The 13424-nt window shown below is 40.8% G+C and overlaps 1 pseudogene; it reads right to left on the bottom strand.

Moving 5' to 3' along the window:
- Positions 1 to 777: 777 nt before the first annotated feature.
- On the bottom strand, positions 778 to 13404 carry LOC127649723 (programmed cell death protein 10-B-like; annotated as a pseudogene).
- Between the last annotated feature and the right edge of the window lie 20 nt (positions 13405 to 13424).

Genomic DNA, 13424 nt, shown 5'->3' on the forward strand with positions numbered 1-13424 from the left:
AGTTATCTTGTGCTGGAGGCGGTCATATGCAAACGCTGTTACGTCACTTCTAACCGTCACGTCACTTCTAACCATGAATCCAGAACGAGCTGTATTTTGAGCTTGATTAAATAAATGATTCGTTTAGAATGGGCAGGACGTTTTAATGATACAAAGACCTCTTATATACCAAAAGATCAAGGCAAATTTGGTTTCTCATGTCATGACCCCTTTAATTTTATTCATTACCTGGCACTTTATTTTTATTCTATTTTTATTGTTATTTGTTCCTGTTTTATTGTTATTTTGTCTTGTCATTATCTGTTTAGTGTATATATTCTTTGGCAATATTGTATGGAAACACAATCATGCTAATAAAGTACTTTAAAATTGAAATAAATAAAAAAAAACATTGTTTAATTGAGTGAATGTAGGATGAATATAGATAGGTTTAGTAAGAAACCATTCATCTAATGACAAAAGTATCCCACTTTACCTGTATTCACCCTATATAAAAATAGGCCTTAAAAGTTTAGAATTAAAGATTCATGTTATTGCTTTTTTCAGTTTCAAAAGCAATAGCATTATGAGGTTAAGCTACACTATTAGATTATACTTGGCATCTTTCAGCCCAGGACACCCCCTTCTGTCTCTACTCAGATGTTACATTGATCATTAAATTTCCACTTAAACACACAGAGTCCAATATTTCTTCCATTAACTGTGCTTCTTAATGTACATTATGGAGTAGACATAATAAAAGTAGTGTTTTGAACTTCCTTGGTGCATTTCTGGTGATTTATTTATGTGAATAAATCAAAATCTTTCGGGACAGAGTATATTAAAAATCTCAACATTTGGAAACTATTTATTGAACATTTATAACAAAATATCTGTTAAATACACCATTTTCATTTCTTATTCTTTATGCCTGAATGTCAAAGAAAGAATACATATTTACACTTTGTATATGGAATGTTGCATAACACTTTAAGGCGCAAAGTCTTTTGGCTTTCATTTGAGTGGAACAACAGTGAGAGAAAAGGTAATGAAGCTGTCAAGAATGTTGAAAATCATGATTATTGTAAGCTTTCCACGTTTTGTCTTGAACTTCTCATTTTAGGTTCCTGCAAACGAAGCACGGTTTATAAATCATACTTTCAAGACTCATTTATATTACATATAACTAGTTCAACACTCGTGCATATATTGCAACTTTGTCTCCTAGCCGACAGTTTTGAAGGCCTGTAGTATCAAGTTAGTTTGGTGGATAAGTCTGTTGGCACTGATAAAGACGTTTATTGCCCTGTGAGTGAGAAAGAGAAAAAAGTCAGAGCTACATCAATTGGCTGTTCATTTTTCATTGAGAAATGCACTTTCAGCTAACAAGTACTGAAGATCTGTAAAACTACCAACAGATGACAGCTTGAAGCATCTGTCACTGCCTGCTTGTTTACTTTCCATCTTTGAAGAATGTTTTCAGTGTATCACTGAAGCTTTTTCAGTGTACTTTATACTTAAACTCCTTTTGGTGTTCAAGTGCCTGTAAATAATATATAATATATATATATATATACACTCACCTAAAGGATTATTAGGAACACCTGTTCAATTTCTCATTAATGCAATTATCTAATCAACCAATCACATGGCAGTTGCTTCAATGCATTTAGGGGTGTGGTCCTGGTCAAGACAATCTCCTGAACTCCAAACTGAATGTCAGAATGGGAAAGAAAGGTGATTTAAGCAATTTTGAGCGTGGCATGGTTGTTGGTGCCAGACGGGCCGGTCTGAGTTTTTCACAATCTGCTCAGTTACTGGGATTTTCACGCACAACCATTTTTAGGGTTTACAAAGAATGGTGTGAAAAGGGAAAAACATCCAGTATGCGGCAGTCCTGTGGGCGAAAATGCCTTGTTGATGCTAGAGGTCAGAGGAGAATGGGCCGACTGATTCAAGCTGATAGAAGAGCAACTTTGCCTGAAATAACCACTCGTTACAACCGAGGTATGCAGCAAAGCATTTGTGAAGCCACAACACGCACAACCTTGAGGCGGATGGGCTACAACAGCAGAAGACCCCACCGGGTACCACTCATCTCCACTACAAATAGGAAAAAGAGGCTACAATTTGCAGGAGCTCACCAAAATTGGACAGTTGAAGACTGGAAAAATGTTGCCTGGTCTGATGAGTCTCGATTTCTGTTGAGACATTCAGATGGTAGAGTCAGAATTTGGCGTAAACAGAATGACAGCATGGATCCATCATGCCTTGTTACCACTGTGCAGGCTGGTGGTGTTGGTGTAATGGTGTGGGGGATGTTTTCTTGGCACACTTTAGGCCCCTTAGTGCCAATTGGGCATCGTTTAAATGCCACAGCCTACCTGAGCATTGTTTCTGACCATGTCCATCCCTTTATGGCCACCACGTACCCATCCTCTGATGGCTACTTCCAGCAGGATAATGCACCATGTCACAAAGCTCGAATCATTTCAAATTGGTTTCTTGAACATGACAATGAGTTCACTGTACTAAAATGGCCCCCACAGTCACCAGATCTCAACCCAATAGAGCATCTTTGGGATGTGGTGAAACGGGAGCTTCGTGCCCTGGATGTGCATCCCACAAATCTCCATCAACTGCAAGATGCTATCCTATCAATAGGGGCCAACATTTCTAAAGAATGCTTTCAGCACCTTGTTGAATCAATGCCACGTAGAATTAAGGCAGTTCTGAAGGCGAAAGGGGTCAAACACAGTATTAGTATGGTGTTACTAATAATCCTTTAGGTGAGTATATATATATATATATATATATATATATATATATATATATATATATATATATATATATATATACTCTAAAACTATCTCCACATTAACCAATTACATTTTATTTTTATCCAAGAAGGACAAACTTCAGCCACATCTGGCGAATGCAGACAGGTAAAAGAAGTTTTGTCCCAACTTGCAACTGTGGAAGCAGTTTCTGTGAAGTAAAAAATACTTACTCTGCAATTCTGATACTGATATGTTAACACATTGTTGACTGTGTCCAGCAGCTCCTTTATAGCACTGGCTATGTCTCTGTGGAAATCAGCGAGAGGTCTGGAGTGATAAATACATTTATGAACTGAAAGAAGCACTGACTCAGCAGTCAGACAGTAGAGAATGGGCAGATAATAGTGAAGGGTGAGGGTCAAAATCCCTTGGCTCTTCAGCTATATCAATACATATATATATATATATATCCTTTTATATCAATATCTATCTGTATTCTGTTGCTTAACTTCTTTAATAAAGTGATGAATTAACTATATGCATGATCACATAATCAATTCTATTTTCTTATGCATAATTGAAATATACTTTAAATCATATGTGTGTTGAATGTTAGTGAGTCTCTTTTAGGAACATTCCAGAGTCTCTCTGTCCTGCACGTCGGCTGAAGGTCTTTTGGGGGATAAGCTTATTTGTGACGCTCTCCAGCCTCTCAGGGGAGGGGGTCAGGGGGAATGCGTTAAACATGTGTTCCAGATGTATTCTGTGTTTGATTGTTACCTTTCCATGACTAATTATATGGTTTAAAGTCCTATGTAATAATACCTGAATAGTAGAAGTGTGATTTTCTCTTATTATTTCTTTAGGGAAGAAATGTATGTTATTTCAACCCTCACCTCTGCCGAGGAGTGAATATTTTATCTCTCTGTTTTGATTTAAATGGCCTGATAATGTGTGCTCTAGCTGTCTTGTGCCCAGAGAAGGACTGTCGTTCGTCAGTGTTTTGTGTGTGCGTTTGACCTTCTACCTAGGTTTTGAACCAGGGATGCACACCAGGCCGACTCGAAGACGCCCCGCGACCATCTGCGAGGTCACTTCAGACGTAAATCTCGGGCGCGGACGACAAGTGCGCTGATTAATGTTGATAGGCCATTTAACTATCTATATGTTGTGACTTTATGTTCTTTTAGCCAATCAGGAGTAAAATAGTGGAATGTACGTCCTTGCAAATGGTATAATTGATGTAAGATTTTGTGTAAGGTACGAGTTAGCTTTCGATCTCCTCGTGAGACTTTGTCGCTGGCTCTACCAATTTCACTGCAAACTATTCTTCAGTAAATTTTGATTCTTTAATTGAATTTCTCGACTCCTGGTTTTCTTTCTCCATATCTGGTCCGGGTCACAACTGTTATACCCCTAACAGTTTGGTGGAGAATGCGGGCAATCACTCCGTGGTGACATCTCTGGCAAATCAGCAAACAAGGTAGGAAGCTTTTATTAATTGTTAGGGCTGTCTGACTGGAAGAGATTTTGAAGGGGAGCGGGAGAGCTTCACTCCGACGAGGCGAGTGAAGAGTAATTTAATTATACTATTGAGAGTATAAGAAGTCGCTGAGAGAGCTGTTAAGGGTTAAAACAGCAAACAGCGCAAGAGAAACGTGCTCTGTGGGGTGCTCAGGTGGGCATTGGTGTAGCACCACCCCGGCAGAGTGCGTCCCTGGACGGGAGGTCCAGTGGCACCGTAAACCTGCTTAATCTCTTCCACCTCAGATAGGGGTACCCCGAGCTTAGTGAATCAGGCAGTTAGGGATTCAGATATTAGTTATAAAATAAAATAAAATACAATAGGGATTGTTTTGCCAGAGATGCATCAGGAGCGGTCCCAAGTAAATAAATAAATTGTGACCCGAATTGGTATGGATCAGTATATGTGACCAGGATGTTTGTGAAGAGTACTTTGTGGTGAAATTGGTAGAAATCCAGTATTGTTGCTGCTATAGTTAATTTATTCACGTAAAATATTTGCTGCTAAAATCTTTTCGGTAGTGATTTTCAACTGTGACCAAGAAAAATGTCTGATAAAGGGAATTTTCTGAGTAGTTCTGACCAAAACGAGGAGGGCACACGCTGTAAACAGCTCTGCTCTGACGAGCTCAAATCAAAGAAATGTGCACAGCTCATTAAGAAAATGGTCAGTCAGGGGTTTGATTCTGATTGGAAAGTCATGCAGCAGATTGACTGGCTGCAGAACAAAAAGACGCTGATAGGGCCAAATATCTATCCGTGTTTGCCTATTCATGGATGTGTAAACTGGGTGGTATACCATTAAACCATGAAAAGGCAATTCCAAATGTGATGGACGGATGGTCTAGTTTGATTGCCCAGCGTGATAGAGTGGCAAAAATTATTGGGCAGGAAGTCGGCTGTGATCTGTGTAGTTTGAGTAAGGGTTTCGAGGCTGTTTGTGAAAAAGCAGAAAATACTGTGAAAAATGAGACTGTGAAATGTGATAAGATTTTCTGGGAAAAGTGTGTGTGTGTGCTCTCAGCTTGCCTGACAGAAAAACAAATGCAGTTCTATTTTGATAGCAGGGAACACTGAGACACTTTATCAGTGATCAAGGCCAAAGAGCTTTCAGGCTCAGTCACCATTCACTTTCATTGAAAAAAAAAAAAAAACACAATGAAGATGAATGTGGTCTGAGGTGATCAGTCTCTAGCAATCTTCTTAACATTTCATTTTGTATTCCAGCTAGCCGATGATGAGTGTGAAGGATGCCTTATTTTGATTGACATGGACGCGACTGTATCAATTACAGATCTCGATCTTGAGATCACTTCTGAAACTTTGTATATAGAAGGTCTAAATGGCACAAATGTATATCATAAATCTGTTCCTGTCCCTCTAACCATTTCTAACTCTGAAAAAGTATATTGGACTGAATTTTGGGTAGGGAGAAATACTGTAGGGACTCTAATCGGTGTTGACATTCTGAAAGAACTCGAAGCTGATGTTTTGCTTTCTCAAGATAAGCTAGTGCTTGGCTGCAATGAAACAATTCGCTTATCTCAGAGTGGCCCCCACCATGAGCAGAGATGTGCAGTGGCTGAACCTGCTAGTCTAACTGAGACTCGCTCTGAGTGGAAGTTTATAATTTCCAAATTTCCTGATGTATGGGCAAAAGATAAATATGATTGTGGTTTAGCACAGATTCAGCCACTGAGCATCCCAGGTCCTTTGCATGAAGCCAAAAGACAATATCCTTTGAAAAATGAAGCTCGACAGGGGGCTGACACTGTTGTAGATGAATTATGCAAACGGGGAATTGTGATTCCTTGTGCCTCTCCCACTAACTCTCCCATGTGGCCTGTCAAAAAGCCAGATGGGAGCTGGCGTTTGACCATTGATTACACTTCTCTGAATTCAGTGTCTGAGAAAATGCACCCTCTGGTGGCCAACCCCGCAACTATCCTACACGAGATAGGATCTGAACGTTGTCTTTTTACTGCTTTAGACATTTCTAACGGTTTTTGGACTTGTCTCCTAGCCAAGGAGGACCAAGGCAGATTTGCTTTCACCAGCAGGGGTCGCCAATGGACATGGAGTCGTTTGCCACAAGGTTTCTGCAACTCACCCACACTGTTTCATCAGGTACTAGCATCCTTCATCGATCCGGTAAGAAAACAACTTGAATATGACGGATCTGTTGTCCTACAATATGTGGATGACATTTTAATTGCTAGTCCAACCAAGTTCAAACATTTGACTGCTGTACAGACTGTTTTGAATGCCCTCCAAAACGGGGGATTCAAAGTAAACTTGAAGAAAGTACAGCTAGCACGGCCTGAAGTGACTTATTTGGGGCAACTTGTGGGTGTGCACGGCAGACGCATCACTCCTGAACGAGTTAAAGCTATCATTGAACTTCCAAAACCAAACACGGTCACTGGTCTAAGGCAAGTAATGGGTCTTTTGAATTATTGCCGCCAGTATGTTTCTGAATACACTGAACTTTCTAAACCACTCACAGAGGCGCTGAAAGGAGGAAAACCTGGATCGGAGCTGATCGACTGGACTGAGGAGATGGAGGAGGCGTTTGTGAGTATCAAAGAAACTCTTGCTTCCTCCCCAGCATTATGTCATGCCGATGCCAGCAGGCCGTTCCATCTATGGACATGGGTGGGAACTCGATCCTATTCAGCGGCCCTGGGTCAAAGGGTTCCAGGAAGAAACTCCTATGGGATGGTAGGATATTATTCTGCTCCTATTCCTGTTTCAATGGCAGGACAGCATCCGTGCCTGTTGATATGCGACTGTGCAGAGTGGGCTGTAAAGATTACCGAGGACATTGTGACTCATCAGAAGGTGATACTGCACACTAGACACCAGATTCTGAAACTGTTAACAAACACTCGTTTAGGCTCTATCTCTAATCAAAGACGAGCTAAATGGGAGGCCACTCTCTTGAGTAAAAATGTGGATATAAATATTGACATTGAAACTGCTATCAACCCTGCCTCCTTGCTTCCAGAAGAAGGAACTGCACACAACTGTGCCCGACTGATCGAAACGGACAGCCAGTGCCCTCTTCAATCTGAACCACTTTCTGATGCCATGAAGCTGTTCGTGGATGGTTCCAGCTTTCATGAACAGGGAAAACGCTTCACTGGCTGGGCTGTTGTAAATGAACATGGTGAAACTGTTGACTGTGGTTCTCTTTCAGGAGGAGGGGCTCAAGTGGCCGAGCTGGTCGCATTGACACGAGCATTGCAGTATGGCCAGGGGAAACGAGTCAATGTTTACACTGACAGCCGTTATGCATATGGTGCTGTTCATGACTTCGGCCCTGTGTGGAGACGCAGAGGATTTATAACCACTGCCGGTCTGCCAATCTCTCATCAACAGCAGGTAAAAAACTTATGAATGCCTGTGATCTTCCTGCAACAGGAGCAGTTATCAAAGTCACTGGACATGCAACGGACAATTCTCCTGAGGCCACAGGAAACCGAGCTGCTGACACAGCTGCCAGAGAGGCTGCAACACGGACTGAGACTTGCGTGAGTGTTATGGCTCTTGCTCCTCAGGAGAGTGAGACCCCCAGAGACATTTTTAAACTCTATGATGAGGATGACCCTGAAGAGATAGAACAATGGACAAAATTAGGAGCTCAGAAAAATGCAGAAGGACTGTGGAAATTTAATGAGCGTTTTGTTTGTCCTGTTTCTGCTAGAACTGAACTAATGTCTTTGTATCATGGTTTGGCACATGCAGGTCCTGAAAAACTACATGCAATGATTTCCAAAACCTGGTGGTGGCCACGACTGAGGGCTTCTTGCAATGATTTTTGTAAGAGATGTCTAGTATGCCTTAAGGTTAATTCTTCTTCTAAGCTGAAAATTCCCTTAGGACATGCCCCTCGACCTCAAGGGCCGTGGACACACCTCCAAATTGATTTCATAGGTCCACTGCCCCCTAGTGGAGGTTTTACATACATTCTAATGATTGTTGATCTGTTTTCCAGATGGGTTGAGGCATTTCCACTGAGAAACTGCACCGCAGATGCAACCGCCAAGATTATGTTGAATTAAGTTTTCCCAAGATGGGGTTTGCCCTTACAAATTGATTCATGCATATAGTTAATTCATCACTTTATTAAAGAAGTTAAGCAACAGAATACAGATAGATATTGATATAAAAGGATATATATATATATATATATCAGGGTACACATTTTACTGGGAAGGTGATGAAAAATGTCATGAAATTGATGGGGGTGAGGCAACACTTTCACATTCCATTTAGGCCCCAATCTAGCGGATCTATTGAACGCACTAATCGTACGCTTAAAACTTCATTGAGAAAGAGATTGTTGGAATGGGGGAAAGAGTGGCATGCAGCTGTCCCAGCGATTTTGTTAAGCATGAGAGCCAGCCCTAACAAGACTACACAGCTCAGCCCTTTTGAGGTAATGACAGGTCGCTACATGCGGCTGCCCTGGGATGCCCCCTTGCAACATGAGGGACCATCCGGGCCTTTGAAAGACGCTTTACAAAATTATCCGAAAGCTTTGGATGACAGTCTGCGAGACACACGGGTTAGTGTTAGCACACGACAAGCAGATCGAGATAATGTTGAGCAAAAAGACATGCCTGCTTTGCCTGAAATAGGTGACAATGTAATGTTACAGCGGGAGATAGTTTCCCCCTTAGGTCCGAAATTTGATGGGCCTTATCAGGTGGTATTGACCACTAACACCTCTGTTCTACTGGACAGGGGGGTTTTGGGTACCGTATGGAGACATTGGTCACAGGTGAAACCACTTGAAAAGTGTAACAACTTACTACCTCGGGATCATTAAATGTCTGTCGTGTATGTTAAAATTCTAGAATTCTAGAACAAATGTTTTATCATTACAGATGGCTGAATCCGACGACATACTGAAGCTGCTAATTCTTCAAGAAGAAGTGCGTAGTGAGAGACGACTGAAAGTGAAACGAGCTTTCATCCGATTGGTACTTCCGCTCTCGTTGGTATTTTTAATTCTGATTGCTTTATCATTTTTGATGTGGATTCAAATTTCAATTTGGACAGGGAGATTCCATGCGTTTTCAACTCATTGGGATTGCGAGGAGATCGATAACCGTCCATCATGGGTACAATACCCATGTCTAAATTCAACTGAGGGTCTAAATTTAATTCCGACTATGTACCAAAAGGTAAATGATCGTTGTTAGCGTCTGGACGGAAATGAGACAGTGACCTATTGGCTTGGTCACTCCCCAAATTATCCCGATACTACCCTCATTATGCAAAAAGGTTGGTGGAGGGGGAGTGGGTGTCCTCTGTCTGTGTGTGTGGATGTGTGTTCGTTTCTGTTTTTCTTATGTATGCAGGTCTGCTTGCAGTAACTTGAACCCTTCCGAGGAGGAGAACCGACTGAGAAAACTGACGACACGCTTGGAAGAGAAACTTAAGAAGGATAACATCCATGCCCTGTTGTGAGTGGAAGGTGGGAGAGCCTTTGTGTGGGGACTGGGAATTTTAGTATCCAGCATGTCCGCAATGAGGCGAAGAGACAAGTGTGACCCGTCAGGGAAGCATGCGTTACCACTCCACCTTCCGTAGTGACCTCACTTGGTAGACCAGACGTGGCGGTATTGGACCCCACATTGGTCTAAAACGGGGGACTGAAGGGTGAGGGTCAAAATCCCTTGGCTCTTCAGATATATCAATACATATATATATATATATATATATATATATATATATATATATATATATATATATATCCTTTTATATCAATATCTATCTGTATTCTGTTGCTTAACTTCTTTAATAAAGTGATGAATTAACTATATGCATGATCACATAATCAATTCTATTTTCTTATGCATAATTGAAATATACTTTGAATCATATGTGTGTTGAATGTTAGTGAGTCTCTTTTAGGAACATTCCAGAGTCTCTCTGTCCTGCACGTCGGCTGAAGGTCTTTTGGGGGATAAGCTTATTTGTGACACTCTCCAGCCTCTCAGGGGAGGGGGTCAGGGGGAATGCGTTAAACATGTGTTCCAGATGTATTCTGTGTTTGATTGTTACCTTTCCATAACTAATTATATGGTTTAAAGTCCTATGTAATAATACCTGAATAGTAGAAGTGTGATTTTCTCTTATTATTTCTTTAGGGAAGAAATGTATGTTATTTCAACCCTCTCCTCTGCCCGAGGAGCAGGGTTTCCGTTGTCTGGTAATTACCGGACATTGGCCGGTAAAAAAATTAAATGTCCGACAAAATTAAATCTCTCCGGTCAAATTGTCCGATTAAAATTGCCTAATAATCCCGTCCCCCTAACACAATCTGAATTTGAGAATAAGCCTAAACTGTATAAAGCAAAAATACACCGATCTCTTGCTATGTTATAAAGGAACAGGCTCTATCGTTTGAAAGTTATGAAACAACATTGCATGCTGCATTTCAAATAAAGCGCACGCCTAAAACGGCTGCAATATAGACCTAAACAACGAACGATTGAGTGAGACGTTTCAAATATGGCCAGGCCCAGGCAGACTAGCTTTAAAAGCTTTTTTCAGAGGCCAGACGATGGTGAATCAGGAACATCTCATTATAGATAGATCAGTGCTTCTAATCCGCGCATTCGTGCAGTTTTTTTTCACTATCATCAAAACTGAATAGCCTATGTTCATCAGTGCATGGTTACAGTCTATATCAAGCAGGGACACGTTTGTGTGCATTTTATTTTGTGATTTCACCGGAATTAATAGAGAGTCTCCGCAACGGCGATAGATTGAAACGCGCGTCCTAGTGAAGATTGTGCAACTCGCGCAGCGCGTCGTCCATGCAACTGATAGCAGCGGACACGAACGCTCAGCTTGATTTCAAAAACAACAGATTTTAGCGCTAGATCTCTTATTTAATAACGGACTAAATGAATGATCTGCTAGTTAACTGGAGATGTTTTATTTATTTGTATTAGGTACATCCGTGCCTCAATGTTTCAAAAAGTGAATGTGTGTGAAACCACAGTAAAAAACAATTGGCGTTGATTGACGCCAATCGGACGTTCATGTTTTTTTTTCGTCTATTTGAAAGTTAAGCTAATAATAATATGTTGCATTCTATACGGCCTGATTATGTCATTTTTTAAGTTACATAGACTGCCTCCAGTTTTCCTCAACTTGACTAATTAAGAGGCGATATATTTGACCGGCATATCATCAAAATGTCCGTAAAACGAAACCTCTGCCGGTCACTTTGACCGGCACCATTTTTTTCTAGCGGAAACTCTGCCGAGGAGTGAATATTTTATCTCTCTGTTTTGGTTTAAATGGCCTGATAATGTGTGCTCTAGCTGTCTTGTGCCCAGAGAAGGACTGTCGTTCGTCAGTGTTTTGTGTGTGCGTTTGACCTTCTACCTAGGTTTTGAACCAGGGATGCACACCAGGCCGACTCGAAGACGCCCCGCGACCATCTGCGAGGTCACTTCAGACGTAAATCTCGGGCGCGGACGACAAGTGCGCTGATTAATGTTGATAGGCCATTTAACTATCTATATGTTGTGACTTTATGTTCTTTTAGCCAATCAGGAGTAAAATAGTGGAATGTACGTCCTTGCAAATGGTATAATTGATGTAAGATTTTGTGTAAGGTACGAGTTAGCTTTCGATCTCCTCGTGAGACTTTGTCGCTGGCTCTACCAATTTCACTGCAAACTATTCTTCAGTAAATTTTGATTCTTTAATTGAATTTCTCGACTCCTGGTTTTCTTTCTCCATATCTGGTCCGGGTCACAACTGTTATACCCCTAACAATAGAGAACAGGTCCCGTTAAAATGTCTACTAATCTTGTACATTTAAACATCGCCTGAGGTCTATTTATCCATGTTATTGTAAGCTTTATGAGACTGCTTAGTCGATTATTCGTTGGCTGAATACTTGAATAAATCTAAAGAACTAGTCTTTATGCAAAGCTATAAGGGAAAAAACCCATGGGCTCCAAGAGTTTTATTCTGCAGTTAGTGACCAAGCGTCACACCAGTAAGTATCGATTTAGAAAATGCTTTTATCCAAAGCAAATTACAGTGCATTTATTACAGGGACAATCCCACTAAAGAAGCTGAGGTTAAGTGTCTTGCTCAAGCAGATAACAGTGATAGCTCGTGGTTCGCTCGCTCCTTGTAGGGTTTGACCATGTAGCCTTTCTATCACCAGCACAGCTCTTTAACCACTATAAAACTAAGGTTAAGACAAAGGAAGAAACACTCACTTTATGGTCTGTAGAAAGCACACTCTGTCATTGATCTCGTCTGGGATTTTTTTCTCAGGATATGTTTGAGGGCTCTTGCTTTCTCATCCAGGTCCTGGAATTATTGCTCTGGTCTTTCAATCATGCACTCTGCAAAATATGTTACATAAGTTCTTACATTAGAGTCATCGTATACACCTTTCAGGTTCAGATCCTACAATAGTGCATATGATGTCTTGATTTTTAACTCTGAATGAAAGGGACTCCACAGATTATTACTGGAAAGATAGATCATAACGAGTATTATTTTGAGCCTTACTGCCATCTAATTCATTTCAGAATAACCCAACAGGAAAGATGCTGTTTGAGAAAGACAGAAGTTACCAGAGACAGATGGTGTTTTTTTACCCTCCATATCATCTGCAGCCATGTGCAGTAGTGACTCTGTGAAGTTGATCTCCACATTCTTCTTCTCCAGGATCTTTATTATGATATCCTGAGTGAGTCATGGGTTCTCCTTCTCTGCCTTATGAGAAAGAATGTTAGGCCTCTTTTTTGGTAATACACAGAAATGTATTATCAAATGACTCAGATGCATGTCACAATCAAATCATGTTAAGGATTTGCCTAAGTGATGACGAATGGACACATTCTAAAGGAATATAAGACATAACCAGAAAATCTTACTTTGATAAATGCTGTCCGTAATGTCTGTGCTGCTGACAGGTTTATCCTCTCCAGCTGTCGTATAAAATACTTTTAATATTCACAGACCACTGTTAAAAATGGGAAAATACCTCATTAAAGACATGGTACATGACTGCATATAATGTCACAGAGACTATTGAATTTGTCTCAGCTTCATTCTTCATCTCATCCATTGTCACCCTGAAAGGAGGGA

This window comes from Xyrauchen texanus, chromosome 9, assembly GCF_025860055.1.
Source record: "Xyrauchen texanus isolate HMW12.3.18 chromosome 9, RBS_HiC_50CHRs, whole genome shotgun sequence".
NCBI classification, from domain to species: Eukaryota; Metazoa; Chordata; class Actinopteri; order Cypriniformes; family Catostomidae; genus Xyrauchen; species Xyrauchen texanus.